General features: G+C 31.8%; 2 protein-coding genes across 2 annotated transcripts in view; one reads left to right on the top strand and one right to left on the bottom strand.

The window, feature by feature from the left end:
- LOC135135528 (15-hydroxyprostaglandin dehydrogenase [NAD(+)]-like) overlaps window positions 1-17,899 on the bottom strand; it is a 136,682-nt gene that overhangs the window by 80,639 nt on the left and 38,144 nt on the right. The gene's annotated exons all lie outside the window — the stretch shown is intronic.
- Window positions 1-17,899, top strand: part of LOC135134856 (SNF-related serine/threonine-protein kinase) — a 46,537-nt gene that overhangs the window by 5,290 nt on the left and 23,348 nt on the right. The window contains exon 2 of the mRNA XM_064063714.1: window positions 15,142-15,201. The gene's annotated coding sequence lies outside the window, so the exon portion shown is untranslated. The remainder of the gene's footprint in view (window positions 1-15,141; window positions 15,202-17,899) is intronic.

The following is a 17,899-nucleotide window of genomic DNA, read 5'->3' as shown; positions in this document are numbered from 1 at the left end:
GAAAATACCAAGAAAATCTTCAAATTTTAGCCAGAAATCTTATTGTTGTAGAAATTTATGTTCTAAGCTATATTTCGGCTTGTTTTGACAATTTTGAACGTTTGATGCACTTGCGATACATAATCGGGTTATTTTGCGAAAAGCAGACGACTGGGTATTTTCCAGGTTTTGGCGTTTGTGGATTTACTGAATTCAGAAATCGATTTTTGAAGCTCTAATAATAATAATTGTTACAACTGCTGCAATTTTGTTAATGCAACAAACAGATGTCGTTTTTCGTGTATCTGCAAATAATAGCAGCAGAACATTTACAATACATGTTTAAACCTAATTATTTGCTCACTGTTCCTTAGATTTTGGCATGACTGCGTGCAAATTAGTGAAGTCTGTTCACATTATAATGTTTATTTATATGATTGTATAAAGTAAGGTAAAGTGTATTCCGGATTTATATTACTTTAAGTTAAGGTAATGTATTAAACATCAATGTTATTAGCTTCGTTAAAGTTCAAGTTTGAAACGCAATTTCTTTGTGGCTATTATTTATGTTTATATTCTTGTTTGTTGGAAGAGCCCTTGGATGATGTTTGTTGTTTTGGAGTAAACATGACTTGGTTCTAATTGTATGTTGTAAATGGAACAATATCGTGTTTTTTTGTTTCCTGTTACGATAATGTCATTGAATTCAAAGCTGAATACACGAAGCCGAATAATGGTTCGGATCATTTTGTTTTCGAAAAAATCGAATTACGCAGAAGTATTACGTTAGGGGTTAAATACGCTAAACATTGCTGACACTCATGTAGATATTAAAAATATAATAATAAAGAAAAATACAGAAAAGAAGTTGTTGCGGACTTATAGGTATATACACAGATTTAATGTTGGTGAGTTCTAGACTAATTCTTAACTTGTGAAATGCTCTCAGGCGTTAAAATTGGAGCTAAAGTAGTCGTCGACATACAGTTTTAATGGAAATGGTATGTTGTCCAACGAGTATGAATTAATACTAAAAAGAAGTACGAGTTGTAGATTCGTTTTCGTTTTTAATGCTCTTGTGGCAGATTTTGCTACAAATGTATCACTTGATATGCATATGCAGAATAAACGCTTTACACTACTAACATGATTTCTATTACAAACAAAACTCGACGTTTTAGATGAGATTTCGGGTAATTACAGTCACCACGTTTTATATTACTTACGGTAATTTCTAAAACTATTTGTCATTCTCTATGACGACAAAGTTGTTTTATTCATCATTTTTCAATTCATCGAATCAATTTTATTATTCTGTCAGTCACTTAAGAAAAACTTTTAACTATGTGTGGTCACCCTTCCAGAAATAAAAAAATTCTGCCACTCATAAACTGCATCCCATCCTTCGAGCTTTACTAAAAACTGTTTACCGGATAACTTTTATTTTTAGCTGTGTGATTACTCTTTTTCGAGTTGTTTTTTCTTTTTCTACCTCTGGTTTGATACTTCAGAAGCAAACGAAGCTGTGATTCAAAAATCGCTACTCATGCAATTTTTCACCACGTATTTTGGTATGTCGGTTATGGAGTGAATCCGAAAACTCATTGGTGTGTAACGTGTTGAAACAAAGTTATTCGCATATGAGGATCGAAGCGATCAGTATGTGAATCTTACTTACCTGTGTGTGATGATGCGTAATATGTAAGAATTTTTCAGTGCAATAATTGCAAACCGAAGTCGTTAGAGGCGTAGGGCGAACGCTTTGACTAACCCCAGGTCGTGTGTATAAAGACGTTTAGTTAATCAACTATCATTGTATGGTGACTTTTGATTAGTCGTTTGACGAGCCAGGTGTGTAAGTCATGGCTGTTTTAGTTAAAGTTGTAGAATCTAATTAATTAACAAAACTGTGTCTGTATAGCCACTAATAATATCTGTTATTGGTCTAACTAAAAATTTTTTCTCAGCATTAAGCTGTTAAGACAAAAGGAAAACTAAAAGTGAATTATTTATATCACTCTTGAATGAATTGATGTATAAAGATTAAGTGTAGTTGTAGTTAATTTTAAAAATAGACAGAGAGTTTTTAGAAAATCGGATCTGTATATTCTTTCAATTAAGACGCAAACTGTCACATTTTTTTGGAACTTCGATAAAAAGGAACAAGAACAGGAAGCGATATAGAGATGTTTCTAAAATGCATTGTCTGGATATTTTTTTCAGCAGAAAGTGTGTTCTACGGTCGTGATGGCATCTCTTGCCATTTCATTATAAGGTCCGTTAAAGCCACAGTAAAACATGGAAATTACTACTTTCATTTTTACCTTGTCTGATTATTATTGGTTACATTGCACTCTCTCACATAATTGCATACTCGAAATTTGCAGTATAATAGTACTGACCTTATTTTCTTCCGGTGCTTATTTTGTAAACCAAACAACTAAATATTTGTTAGATACGGTGTCGGAATTTGTATAAATATAGTGCTACTTTTTGACAAAAAATAAATAATGCGACATGACTTATTAATACAAAGGCAATTTTAGTTTCAACAAGAAAATGACAACACCAAGAAATTAGATTAGTAGAAATTTAATTATAATCTTCATGACCATGAAAATGATTGTTAATGCACTTTCTCGGCATCTTTATTTAATGAGATTTGCTGCATACGTATTACAAATAAAATTGAGTTTTATTCAGTTCAACCGACGATAAAAAATAATGTTTACAACTATGTATATAAGTCTGTTTGAAGGTTAATTTAGCATTTATTTAATAAAGATTTTTGCAGTTGTTAATTCTTGTTGTTATATTTGTTTTACTAATAGAGTTTGCTGGAAATATGTTGATAAAAAATCGCCCAGTTCTATCTATATAGCCTACATTTTATGGGTCTTTGTAAAGTGCCGGTAAATGTTTAATAAGAACTGGTGAATGAAATTGTATACAGACCGTAATCAAAATATATCTCTATTGTTTAATCTAGGCCAATTTAAATTGTTGCCACAGGTGGTCAGTGGATAATAATAATGTCCGCGAATTTAAATTGGTTATGTATTATATATTATAGCGAAACGAAGTACATGTCATAATAGGGTCGCTGTAGAATCAATACGAATTCATAAACTACATGTGTAGGAATTTGTTCTCTTATAAAATTTAAATCGCATTTACTATGCACCATTTTGAGGTGACGTCATTACATTGTTGGTGGGGATGATTAGGCAAATTTTGGTTAGCCTTGCATCATGTACACGATATTCCTAAAATTTGACAACAATCGGTTCAGTAGTTTCGGAGATTATCTGTGTAATAAAAATCAACACAGACAGATGAAAACCGGAGACCCTATTGTTTCGTACTCTAGGGGTCATGAAACGTCGAGAAAACATGAAATTCGTGGGATGGACCCTACTACAATATTTCCTTAGCATACGCTCGGGAAGTAAAAGTCGCGTTTAGTAAATAATAGATTGAGCAGCAAGAATTAGTTTGAAGATAAATGTTAAATATAAATAAAAATAAGTACTGTATGTTCCCGGATTGGGTTTACACGAGGGAAAAAATATTTCTGATTTTCTAAAAAATATCGAAGGAATAAAAATTAAGTTTTTTGTAAATGAAGTAAGTACTTCGACAAAAATTGGTTTATGTAGTGTACGAATCTGCTTCCAGTTTTTTCGCTAAACGTTCAAATTTTCGCAAAAACATTCGCAAGGCATAATAACGTTATATGCACGGAATATAACTGCTTGTGGCTTAATGGTTCAGTAGCTTTCTCGGAGAACTGGAGACCTGCAGTCGTTGGTTCGATGCCGAACTTGGCCCTTTCCCTTTTTTTTCCTTGCACTGGTAATGCGATGTGACTACTTTTCCTTTGTGCTGTGACTAGTATTATCCATGTTGATGACGTTATCACAAATTTTTATTGGTCAAATTAAGAACGACTCACCCTAGAATGATAATACTTATAACATTTTGTTCGTTGTGGTTTAATTAATAATTTTAGTCCTCTGTGTTGAGAACAAAAACTCATTCAAATCAAACTAATTTCTACTGACATTCTTCTTTCGATGTATAAACATAAATAAACACTTGAATTTCAGATTGTTATTATCTAGTGCTGAAGGACATTTTATCCCGTTAGTTGTGTGCTTTAAATTTACTTTACATTGTCCGTCCGGCGCAGGGGCTGTGGCAGTGTTATTTATGCCACTGATTTTTACTTCACAGAGGTTATCACAAAACGAAAATCGTAAAATCAGATTTTATAATTTTTTAAAGAGCTGGATTTGTAGGAGTCTACTTATAGCATTCGACAAATTTTTTATTGATCAAATTAAGAACTTCATTTTCTAGAAATTGCGACAATAACCACGTCTTTATTTAATTATGATCAAATAAGAATAAAAATCATGTTCAAAATATGTTGTTCCATTGTGGCTTAATTAATTGTTTTAGTCCTGTGTTTTGAGGAGACAACTCATTCAAATCAAACAAATTTTTATGTGACATTCTTTCGATACATAAATATATACAATCGAAGTTAAGCATGTACACTGATAATAATACAGTCTTTTCCGTTTTCACTATTTAAAGGTTATCAGAAAATAAAAATTTGGGATAATTTTTCAAAGAAGCGAGATTTATTGGATTGTACTTCAAGTTCAGTCGAAGACCAATTTTTTTTCACTCTGTTGGCAACACCAAGTTTCATTTTTTTTTTTCGCAAAAAGTCTGACGTGCGAACTTTATGATTTATGTTACAAGAAATATCTACAACAAAACTGATGGCGTCATCGCAAAATATATTGAACAAAGTTTTATTGCAGTTGTGCCTGAAGTGCGATATTTCTTGTGTTTCGCAGTAATTTCTCTATTTTTACTTCACGTGCGTAAGCTAAAGGAGGATTGCAATAGTGTGCATATGGCGAATGGCTACTTTCATGTTTTTTAGACGTTTCATGACTCTAAAGTTTTAGAGAATCAATAAATATGTAATTTGCCTCAATTCTGAAGAATTATACAATTATTACGTTACCTTATACATCTACTTAGGACGTAAGTACTAGGCGTTTTCACCGAGTACAAAACTGGCGTAGTTTTAGTACTGATTCTAAGTAACGAAACACCAGTATGAAACAATAGGCCTCTCATTTCCACCTGTCCATCTGTGTCTGGGGTCTCGTCTGTGTCGATTTTTATTCGCCAATCTTTGAAACTACTGGATCGATTGTCAAAATGTGTACGAACAAATGGTCGAACGCTAACCAAAATTTGTGGGATCAACCCCACCAACAATGTTACGACGTCACCTCAAAATGTTCCATCTAAAATTTTAACATACTCCTACATCTGTGGTTTATGAATCCGTATTGATTTTTACCTAGACATTCAAATTTTTGAAAAAACTTGCAAACGTTAAAGGTTATAGAAATCGTGGGAAGCCGTTTCCCCCCCAAAAAGTAATGACATCATTTCAGAAATTTGCCAAATAAATCCTAAACATATGAAAAATATTATGGGTCTACACTTGCATTCATATTAAAAAAAAAATTAATGAATGAATCAGTTTATTTTATTAGTCAAATCAAGAACCGGTCACCCCATTTTTCCGAAAATTTGGGAATACAGTATATTGCTATTAGTATTACACTGCATCTATTCAAACTGATGTATGTGTCCTTGCTAATATGTTGATGACGTCATTACAAAATTTTCTAGTGAACAAACTCACTACAAACACGCAGAGCATGATTTTTTACCTGTACGTTACCATTACACACGTATTTTTATTTTAACTTACTGGAGTTATCATAAAAAAATAATCAAATTTTATCATTTTTTCGAAAAAAGTTCTGTTGAAATAACCTTATACCAATTTTTACAATTATATGGGATGTTATTAAGCATGATTTGTTTTAATTGATATTTAGAAATTGGTCTTTTAATCTTCCTAAAATTCTGGAGAAAAAGTGTTGTAATAAATTGTATATCAGTGTCACTATTTGGAACATCAAAATAGTTCAAAATTTCAACCATGTGAAAATCATGCAATTGATAAAAATAGAACAAAAAAAAATAAATATCGACAGCATTATATAATTTGAAGTGTGTTTCTTGGGTGTAGACCGTGCGAATATTGTTTGACCAGTCTTAAGAGGTGTTACCAAATACAATTCCTATGCAATTCTTTTCATCGAATATTTTCCTTATGTTTTAGGCGTAGTGTATTTATTTTGACATTTCTATTTGATCCTGTGCTATATTTATTTGCAAATTTATTTTATGCAGGACAACGTTACTAAAGGTATTTCACACTGTATTATTTGTTCGGCAAGTTTGGATAAAATACGTCACTTCAGACCCGCTTGTGGTATTTTATTTATACGTCAATGGTTTAGGTTTAGCCTTAACATGTCTTTCACTTCAAGTACATACGAACCTGTAGTTGCACTCAAAGCACTTTACGTAGCATTGCAGGTATTGTTTTTGGTGCACGAGTCGGGTGTATTGAACCCGTTACATAACTATTTACACAGCGTGAAGGAGGTATCTTCCGACAAATCTGGAACTAGAAACAATTAGCATTTGAGGTTTATTTACAAAACAATGGTTTTTTGTGTTTATCGTTTTAACTATTTTACATATAAAAAAATATTTATAATACAGCTTTTGCAATAAGCCTGTTGATGCACATTTTTGGTGGCTAAATAGTATATGTGTACATAGAAAAAACTATAATACTTCATGCTCGTTTTGCAGTATTATAGGTCCATCCTTTCCAGTATGTATTCGACAGTATGTTTGTTACATTAATTACATTTTCAAATATGTGCTGAACATTACTATTTCACGTGAATTGATCACATTCTGCAAAAACGTAGGAAATCATTGTTTGAAAATGCAAAGGTTCACCTGAACACCTCGTCATATCGATCGTTGGCATGTGATGTCATACAGCTGTGTGACCCACTGCGACCGGCGTCACTGTTTCCCACGTGGAGACAAGAAACATTCGTATTAATCCTTTGTATCTCAATTTTATCGATAGAATTTTTGTCGCCGACATGGTAAAATCTACATTTGGAGGTTTGCCATGTAGAGCGCCAGTCGCGTTTGCTCTTATTGCCAAGTTGTGCAATTGGATTTCGTTTGTTTTAATTCAGACCATCAGGAATTTTTCGATCTCAGACGTTTTAAATTTGGACCAAGGAATGTTAATGGCCGTTCTTGCCCGAGTTTGACATCAGACTTATTAATTTTATTTTGTCCTTGTAACACGAATGGCGTCTGGTGATGAGTCTCAAGTCGAATATTTTCGGTTTGGTAAATCAATAAAAAGCCGAGAACCCAACAAAAGATTTTTATCACGTTATACAAACAGTGTTGGAGTTTCTACATAAAGTGATTTGAACGGGTTTCAACTTTTACGCATGCGTTTGACAAATTTTTAAGTTCCACTATTGTATCCAGGACAAAAAAGCGTCTCTAAAGTTCATTATTTCAATTAAAAAATTATGCATAATTCAAATTGAATCAGCTACATGTTGGTAAAAGTGATATCCCTTGTAACAAAAAATGTCTGAGCTTCAAGTTGCAATTTTTTCTTTATATAATGTTTAATTTTAGTGCAAAAGAATTGAATTAGCACGCAAATATTTTATTGGATACTAGTGTGGTATATGATCACATTTAAACTATTAACTCTTCAACATGATAAACCACAAATTAGGTTAATTTAATATTTCGTTGAATTGTTTATTCATGGGTTTCTTTTGAGCGAATAATATCAAAATCTGATTAGCTCAGGATGCAATAACTCAAATTAAATTAGAAAACAGTCGTGATCATGATCACTGAAGCCGTGAAGGTTGCTTGTAGTTACCGGAAACCAAGAAAGCATACACATTTTAAAGCCATATAATAAAGGCATGTTAATTTGAATTGACTTTTTGTTGCTTTGAAAATCTTTAGGAAGTTTTACATTTTTACTAAGCTAAGGAAGTACATATTGTAATAGGGTCCATCCGTCAAACGGCTACTTTCAAGTTTACATGACCTCTAGAGTATGAAAAAATAGGCTCCCCGTTTCCGTCTATCTGTCTGTCGTCTGTGTCGAAATTAATTAGACGCATAATTTTCGAAACTACCGGACTGTCACAAGGTATTTATCGGATAGATCATAAAACGCTAACCAAAATTGCCCTGTTCTTCCCCACCAACATTTTGATGACGTCACCTCAAAATTTTGCATGGTATTTAAGTTTTTATTAATTAACATATTGTATTTATTAATATATGTATTTATCCATACGACAACTACAAATAGAGAACACGGCAAGTCAAAATATGTATTATATATATTTATGTATTCTAGTTTAACAAAACACAGTTTACGTTAAAACATATTATCTTAGAGCAATTTATTAAAAAATACTAAGCTTTATTTATTAGCCAACCGTTCAGTGATTTATTTGCATTTAATATTTTTACGTCCCATTGTATAATAAGCTATATTTTATGATACCGTTTAGCGTCCATAAAGTAGCTCTTTATGGACGGCGTCCGTAATGATAAAGTAAAACGGCCGCTTGTTAATGCTAAATAATAATAAATAATTAACGTCAAAATAAATTTTTATGCGTTGTTAGGTTCTTCATACACCTTTTTTGACTTGCTGGGAAGAAGGGATTCTTTAACTTTAGAAGCCATCGCATCTATTTCTTCCATTTTGTGGAGGATTTAAGTTTTTTTTACTAGCGCTTCAAATATAAATTAATAAAAACTCAATTTCGCAGGCAAAGTTCGTAACCATAGCAATAAAAATAGCACACTTTGAAAGTATCACAATTTTTCTCTAAGAAAATTTTCTTCACTATAATCGAACAAAGCTTCGTATGTGAATAGGGAGGACTTTTTTCAAAAGAGTTTTTTGTTTAGGAATTTCCAAAATAATTTCATTTCTGATGGAGTATATAATTGTGGTGATGGTTTAGAGCATTGAAATCATTAATATTGTTTTTGACATGTATTGTGAGATGGAAACGGAACAAACATGATGCGGTCATAATTTTAAGTTCAACAAAATAATGTTGGCCATTTGTTCTGTTATTTATTACTACAATAGTTCTTGGAGCTGGTTTTTGTATTAAAAAAACTCGAGGAATGTTTGATGATGAACCCCATACTGCATTTTTAGTAGTGCTGTTGTAATTGTTTTAAGGCAAAACATGACGTGCTTAATCTTTTGATGGTATTATCATGAGATGTTCAGGCAAGATTTAGATCAATTTTAACACTTAGAAATAAATGAAAGCCGACTTATTCTACAGATCGCTTAGAAGTTTTCACTGGTAGCTAAATTCTTAGTGTCTAGTCATTTTTTCAAATTTCATCAATTTCGTGTTTTTTTTTTTTAGTAAGACACAGTTTATTATGAGCAAATATTGATTTTGATCGCTTAATGTTTCATTGGTGTGGAGTGAAATTGCAGCAATTATTACAGAGTCTTTGGAATTAAAATTGTTTGTATCAATTATATATATAATAACAGAGGCCCTAGTATAAAACCCTGTGGAACTCCTTTAAAATAATGTACTCCGGTGTTTGTGATTTGTGAATTCGCGTTGATTTTTCAGGTATCCAGGTTTTCGCAAAAAAAGAAAAAAAATTGTTCAAGGATTTTTGCAAAAACCAAATGCTCTGAAATCATTGTAAGATTTTCATAGGCCTAGTAAATCGTTAAGTAAAAATTTTGCTGAATAAATTCTGCCTAAAATATGCAAAATATTGTGAGTTTATACTTGGGGTTTTCAATGCATTCATATTTGTTTTAATTTACAGGATTATCATAAAAAAAATCGTAAAATCAAAGCTGTATTTCAAAAGCGAGGGAAGTTCTGTTTAAATAACCTTCGACCAGCGTTTTGTAAAAAGACTGATGAATCTTGACTGGCGATTTTGAAGTGGTGTCATTAATATTATATGATAATACAGTGACAGTTCAATAGATTGATATAAATTGATTTAGTGTAAAAAAAATCAAACTGTAGTTGTTTATCAGCTCTGAAAATTACGTAGAAATCAACGTCACTGTGCTGTTTATGTGATTAAAACGTACATTGGATTATGCGATATACCTATCAATATGTACATGGTGAGTGAGCTAAAAAGGAACACCCGAATAACTTTTAATATCAGCCAAAAGTAATGATATTAAAGTTGCAAATGTAGACTAATATCTCACGTGCGTATACATAAATTCACTGCTTTAAAACAAGCGTCGAAAAAATTAATAGCTCTATTACCTTCACTATATTGTATGAATAAATTATTACATTTTTTTATTAGTATTATTTATTAAGTAAATATTTTCTGACTAAAGTTGTCCTTTGTTGGTGCGACTTTAAGTAAAATTAGGTAAAATGTTGAATTGGCTTATTCAGAAAAGCGTAATAAATGCAATAATTTCATTAGTTGTGTAACTAGATGCTTCATTATTTTTCGCCAAATTAACGTAGTCTCATGGTCGCTTATGTTTTGTTATAAATTACGTAAAAGGTGTGTAGTGTTTAGCAGAAAAATACAACGAAGCAATAATAATAAATATTGAACTCCGCAGAATCTTTTTCTCAATTTCATAGTAAAATAAAAATCCTGGCAAATTAAAGCAAACATTAATACTTTTTTTTTATTATTGTATTTTTTATTAAACATTTCATGTTAATAATACATACGTAGAACTCATCCCTCTTTATTTATAAACTAAGTTCAATTAAACGAGGTTCATAAATGAAAAAATTGTCAGAGACACCTCTACCCTTGTAGTTGACTCACCTTGTATATAAGACATTGCTGTTATGTTTTAATTAAAACAGTGATAAACACTGATAACATAGTCATTTACAGGTTTTATATTTACTATTTTTCAAAAAAGCAACTGCCATTGTGGAAACAAAAGATTACCTCGTTTATTTATGATTCCTAATAAAAGTTAACCTGCTCCAAATTTAATTTTGACTTTAGTGTCGTTTTAAAGCGACCGCCGGAATTATAACTCTCTTTGTGTCTTCATGAGTAGTTTTAGCACATAATTTAAAGAAAATTAAAAGAAAGTACGCAATTAAACACCTTTGAAACCCTTGTAAAAGTTCAGAATTACTCGAGGTGTCGGCTATCGCTGGTCACCATTCGAAATTGTAACGGTGCAATTACCGCTGGAACTGCATAAATACAAGTTTTACAACTTATTAATTAAATGCTGTGCCTACAGGAAGAAATACCGATTTGTGCAATCTTGAGAGAAATCGACTTCAATCCGTAAATAATGTGTATACTTGAATACACCAAGTTATGATTAATTAATCGTAAAGTAAGTTATAAAACCAAATAATAAATTTTATGGCGCTGCAAACATTAACTTTAAATGCAGGGACAAACATCGAAGCAAATGGAAATTACATTCGCGACGATTAAATTACATGGTCATGGTTCGTTTTTACAGGAAAAAAGAAACAAAATTTAGGCAAACAAGTACGTAAACTTTGTGTTAGGTGTCAGTCACTTCCGTAGAAGTTGATGTTCTTTTGTTATTTCTTTTACGTTTGATAGTAACCGACCGGGATGTGTCTATTTGATTGTAAAGTTTGAAGCCCGTGGCTGTAAAAGTTGCTAGCAAGAAACATGACATTCCAATTACTTTGGTTTTATGAAGTGCTTGCTTGTGTCCAGACGTATTTGGAATATGTTGTTGCTCGTAAGGAGCAAATGAAATTTCTTTTTTGTTTCAAAAGAAACGTTAATATAGTCATTTAAAAAAGAAAGGTTATTTTCAGGTTATGTAGGTTAATAATTCTGCTTATGAAAGATAATAAAGTATCTGGCCTATTTACTTTAAATAAATTATGTTCTAAAAAACTTATCGGAGCAGACATGAGGTATGTATTGCGAAGGACCACATATAACATTGAACTGTGTCGGGTATATCAAAGTTATCATACTCAATGTGAAATTAAACATTACAACGAATAATGTTTTTGTCAATGTTAATTCAATAGTCATGTAAATTGGTAATTTATAATCTACAAAGAAATATAAAAACGTTAGACGCGTGTTGTTCATTATTTAATGCTAAACATTATTGTGCAATATCGTTATTGTTAAACTAATACGTCAGTTTTATTTACAGTAAAATAACAGAAACAAGCACTCCTATTTTATTGTATTTCTTTTTGCAAAATAAATCACTATCTCACACAATATTGCTATCTCATCTATCGGTTGAATCACTATTAGATTAAACGATAATATTAATTGATTGCGATCAAAGTACATTTCATATGACTTTTTTTGTTATAAATTTTTTAACGTACACAATTACCGTCGTACTTGTACAGGTTCCTCATTAGTTACGACCACGAATTATTATTGGCAAAAAGTTGGTTCGTAAAAAACACCCAACGTACTTTTATGAACAGCACTTTGACGGATTTTTAAAAACTATTAAATTTTAATTAAGATAACATAAGAATGTTGTTTTTATTTTTTGTTTAAAAAAATTAAAAAATGGCAAGGTCAAGAAATCTGCTGAGTGGCTATGAATTGTTGTAGAGTCAAGTCGATAAAAAAACTTTTTTTATGGATGAAATTATAATTTCAGACTTTTAACACCACAACGTATTTCTTGTTGTAAAGCGTGAAATAATTAAAAGAACAAGCGCCCCCTGAATTTAAGATAGTAATGATGATCCATGCGCTAAAATATGTGCTACTATAAGAATACTTTGCATATTTCAGATATCAGTATTTAGTAAAACTGTAACATAACGTTACCAAATTTTGGTTACCATTTTACCCTACGATATTTAAAATAAATGTAAACTTTCACATCAATCAGTCCACTAGTTTCAGAGATCCACTAGTAAAATCGTCAACAGACGACGGGTAGACGAAAATGGAAGATCTACTTTTTAATACTCTAGGAGTTGCGAAACCTCGAGAAAAGGTTCATCAGATTGACCCTATTACAATACTTCCCTAACTGAGGCTCGAGAAGTAAAAATAGTTGTCAAAATGGCTGGGAAGTCACAAGTTTGAATTGAAAATTTTAATATTTGTCAAAAATATATCGGAATTGTGGTATTATTTATTTTTTACAGTTTTAGTTTATCCAGGAACTTCACGGGGTGTCTCAAAAAGTAACTATATAAATCACTTTATTCTATCGATTATCTTTGAAGAGTTGATCTAATCTCTGTAAAATGCTGACAAGACAGTGACGATATGATTAATTGTGTACGTGAAAATTATCTACCCCATCAAGGTTGATTACATCATCTCGGAGCAAGTTTAAATAAATCTTGATTGAGATGCCCTTAGATAAACATTGCTTATATTTCAAAATTTTTTAACTTGTTTATTATTTTGGATACTGAGTATATTAACAAAAAAAAACTAGTATGTGGGGTGATTTACTTTGTCGATTATGTCAGGACTTCTGACAAAACAATAACGTTATGTGTAAGTACCATTGTACACATATCTGTCTCATCAGAATTAAGAATAGGTGTATCCTCACTAAAAATTGGTAACATCATTATAGTTGTGATTTAATATTCTGCAATTTCTTTTGATGTTGTCAACTATGTATCTCAAAAAAGACGAACTGTTTTATAAAATACAATAGAAATCGTGTATTCAACTTCATTGAAATTTTAATAAAAAAATAAAATGTCCTATAAAAAATGTGATTTGTTGAATCGAGCATGTATTCCATATTATATGTTGATTCGATATGGTACAAATCAATTCCCAAATTTTTTTTTGTCTTAAAACTGGGCTGTTAAATTATTAAAAATGCTATTTTATTCATCAGGAGCATTAAAAAACACATTTACACGTGTGACTCTTTAAGAGTAGATGGAATAAAGGCAAAAAACCTTTAAAATATGGAAAAGATGCTAAAAAGGGTCCTTAGAATCTGCCAATTATAGTTTTGCCCTAATAATTGAAACATTGTAGAAGTGGTGTCAGTTTCCTTCATGGATTTTTATGCTTATTAAATTCAAAACGATTATATCTATCGATATTTTTCATAAAAATTTCAGCACGAGGTAATTAATGGTACTCGGTTGCTTTAGACTCGAAAGTCGGTAATGAAATGGTTATCATTTCACGTGTAACGCATCCATTAACGCAATCACAAAGCCCTGACCTTTGGTACCGCTTAAAGAAATCACATCGTGTGAAAAAATCGCGACCACAAATTTGACTTAATCAGGCATCATTTATTTATTGCTTTACATCGGTGTAATCAATAAAGACTTAACTTTATGCTAAGTGCCGGTGTAATTTTGAAAACTTCACAAAAATATTTAGACTATAGGTAAATATTTACATAATTAATATTATTAAAATCAAAGAATGTTTTCCGGCCCGAAGCGGATCTCTCGTAGGATGACTAATTGTTATTGCAATTATTGAAATGTAAACATTATAGATCAAGTTTATCAATCTCGGACCGAGGAGAGGTGTTATTTTCGTATATGATTTTTTTAGTTCGGATGTCCGCTCCTCCCCCATACATTAGAGTTAAAAATAGAAAACGTTGAATTTGAAGAGTCCTACGAAAAACGCCCACGTTTACCATAGTCTTATGAAAACTGTCGCCGCAAACTGTAATCATGAGTCCAAGGTGATTTAATCTAAGACAAGCGGATATGAATGATAAGCATTGTCAAATTTTTCCAGCTTTTCAAGCGTGAACCGTTTGAATTACATACAACTTGAGTCCACAAATGAGAAGTTGGAAGTCTAAAATAGCGGCCTTCGCCCAATTCATTAACCATCGAATCTTAACCTACCTACGTCCGTCTGTCTAGCTATTTTAATTTTAATGAAAATGTGTGAGGAGCTACGGAGTGAGTAAACTCGAAAGGTTTATTTTGAGACCTACTTACGTTTGCAATATAAATAATATTAATCTGTACTACTAAAATTGTCTAACATATTTTTTGCCATGGAAAATTTAAACGATGACAGCTGCTGCTCATTGATTGATCTCTGCCGTTTTTATCATGCATTTTATTTTTACACTCATTAAATTTTACAAACCAATTTATCTTAACATTCATTTTTATTTATTTTTCTATTTTTCAGGTCGATCAGTATGCAACCACAACTAATCTCTGGTGCAGTGAATAAGTAATCAACTGAATTGTAAGTTTTTATTCGTTAATTCGATAATATTAGTGCTGAATCCAAAAGGACTTGATATTATTACATTTAGTATTGCTGATAGATAATGTAACGCTTAAAACTCAAATACCGTATAATCAGTATAATTTCGGATCCTGGCGTGAGCTAAAAACATTTGAATTGGTCCGTAGATTGGGTCATACGATTATAGGAACATCAAATTCCAAATGAGTGTTACGAGTGTGGCCACAAAAATCCATGCTTATAAAGTTTGGATATCTGATTTTACTTTACTAATTTTTATGGTGAAAACGTCTAAAACTACCGAAAATAAATCAAACCAACTGGTAAGAACGATCAACAAAGCTATCAAGTAAACTGTGTCTGATACAAATAATATTTCCTTGAAATTTTTCTATATTTGATATTTTCGAGTGCGTCATATTTAAGCTTTATCATCGAAGGAATTGTCTGCTTTGAGTTTCTTGACAAAGTTAAAAACCTTGTGACACACACTCGTGAGTCATGAGATTGAGTTGGAAAATGATGCTCCGCTAATAGTATGAACTAATCTACGAGCCAATTCGATTTTTCTCAGCACACGCCAGGATCAGAAATTACATTGTAGTCTATTGCGAGCATGGAGTGGAAATAGAGTGAGCCGAAGGCAAATACGACTGTCTGTCAGTAAATGAGTGAAAACTTCAAGTGAGTTGTACAGCTTATGAATAATAGTTTTCCTAATACTATTTAAAAAAAGTATTCCTTTATGTGTGTGGAAATACACAACTATGTGACGATTGTGCGCTAGCGTTGTCATGAGCTGAATATATACAATAAACAATAGTGTTAACGATAACGGCCTTGGCAAAAATTCCTAATGCATCTAGGAATGAAAAAATTGTTCTAAAGTTATTAGACACATTTCGCTCACCCCTGAACGACAATTAATTTTCTAAGCAAAAACTGCCAGTGCTAGGGATCGTTTATATGCAAAGAGAAGGCTGTGCTTCTGAGTTAGATCCTGCAGACTGTATCGTTATAATTGAACAAAGCTTTTTGTAATTAATTTCAGAGAAATCCTTAAATAAATTTTAAAAGTTTGTTAAATTTTATTCTACAGATAAAGGAGCATGTTACAATGTAAATTTCAAATAAGATTTACTTAAGAAAGCTTGAAATGACGTCATCAAATTTTTAATGTGGATGGAAAGACAAAATCAGTAAGCGTAAAGAATGTTCGTCAGTGATACGTTGCTCTCTTTCCATGTGAGAAGCTCCAAGTTCGATCCTCAGCATATCCAGTTTTTTTTATTATATCTACTAAAATCAATGTATTGTTACAATTACACAAGGGAACAAAAAAAAAATAAATTTTATGCGGCATTAGCTTTGATTGATTTTTAGTTACTGCTATTGTTGTAGTAATCTGTTGTGGTCAGAACATTTGAAATGGCTCTAGTTCACAAGATATAGCTCTTCACGAAAAGTCATCCAAAAATGTTGTTTTCAAACATCCCCTACCGAATCTTTCTGTTTCTTTATTGTAATTTGAACGTAGTGGTCAAAAATTTCTAGGAGAATGATAAAACAAAAGATTATCGCCACTTCGTCGCCAATATCGTAGATAAACATTTGAAAAATTAGGAATTAACATGAGCATTAAAAATTCATTTGTTGCATAGCCATTTGGACCCATTTTCTAACAATCTTCACTATTACAGCGAACAGCGGGGAAAATGTTTCCACCAATACATAAGGGTAGTAGAAAATCGTACAAAAAGCATGTTTCTTTTTTTATTATTATTTTTTGATTAATAATAATGTATACCTAACATACATTACCAGTTTGGTTTGAAAATAACAGTCTTAAAATAAATTTCGTATATATATTACATATCTGAGTTCGTATAATGAAGATGCATTTATCTCAAAAACTGGAGCCAATTCGGCAAATCTAATATTGTATTCAGCGGACTGTAAGTACCCTAAATCGACCCTTAAAGTGGTTGCCGCAGATCCACTGTTCCCCGGTATTATCGGTGATTTAAATCGTCGTGGGTAAAACTCAATAATTTATTTCTTAAGGGGTAATTCCAAGTTTACGTGACAGCGATAATGTACAAAATAAAGCCGGCGCAACTTGACTGAATAATACTCGTTCCCGAAAGTGGCTTCTATTAAACCCATACTTCCTTCTAGAAGTTCCGTGATCGAGGTCTTTCTGGAATATACATCGCGATTTTCGCTTCCAGACTTTTCTTTAGCGAACGCCGCACACATTAGAAAACCTATAGGCGTCGTACTGGGGCGGCGTATGGGTTTATTTCGTAACAGTACTTATTCTTTCCAAAACTGGCTAAGAAGATCTTTATAGAATTTTTTATCTACTTTTAGAAATCTAAACTTATTAATTTTCAAAATTTCTTTAAGAGAACCAAATATCACGATACTGGCAGTTTAGCTTCATTTACCTTTATGCTGCTTGTAGAAAGCGGCGTTTTTGAAAGAACTATTTTGTGCCATCAGATAAACCTCTTTTCACCAAGTCATGGTTATCAAGTGTCGAAGCAGGTTTCATCCAAGTCAATTATGTTTTTATTTTCTTCTCGAAACATTCGGATTTGACAAACACACTAAATTCGAATTTTTATAGCCGTGAAGTTTACATTATCGCTCAATCGTTTTTCCTTAACGTGATTAGAAATTTCAATAGTTT

Source organism: Zophobas morio, unplaced genomic scaffold (genome assembly GCF_036711695.1).
Source record: "Zophobas morio isolate AGI-343-1 ecotype UQ-CSIRO unplaced genomic scaffold, CSIRO_AGI_Zmor_V1 ptg000024l, whole genome shotgun sequence".
Classification (NCBI taxonomy): Eukaryota; Metazoa; Arthropoda; class Insecta; order Coleoptera; family Tenebrionidae; genus Zophobas; species Zophobas morio.
Note: the sequence above shows the minus strand (reverse complement) of the source record. Positions and strands in the feature narration are given on the sequence as shown.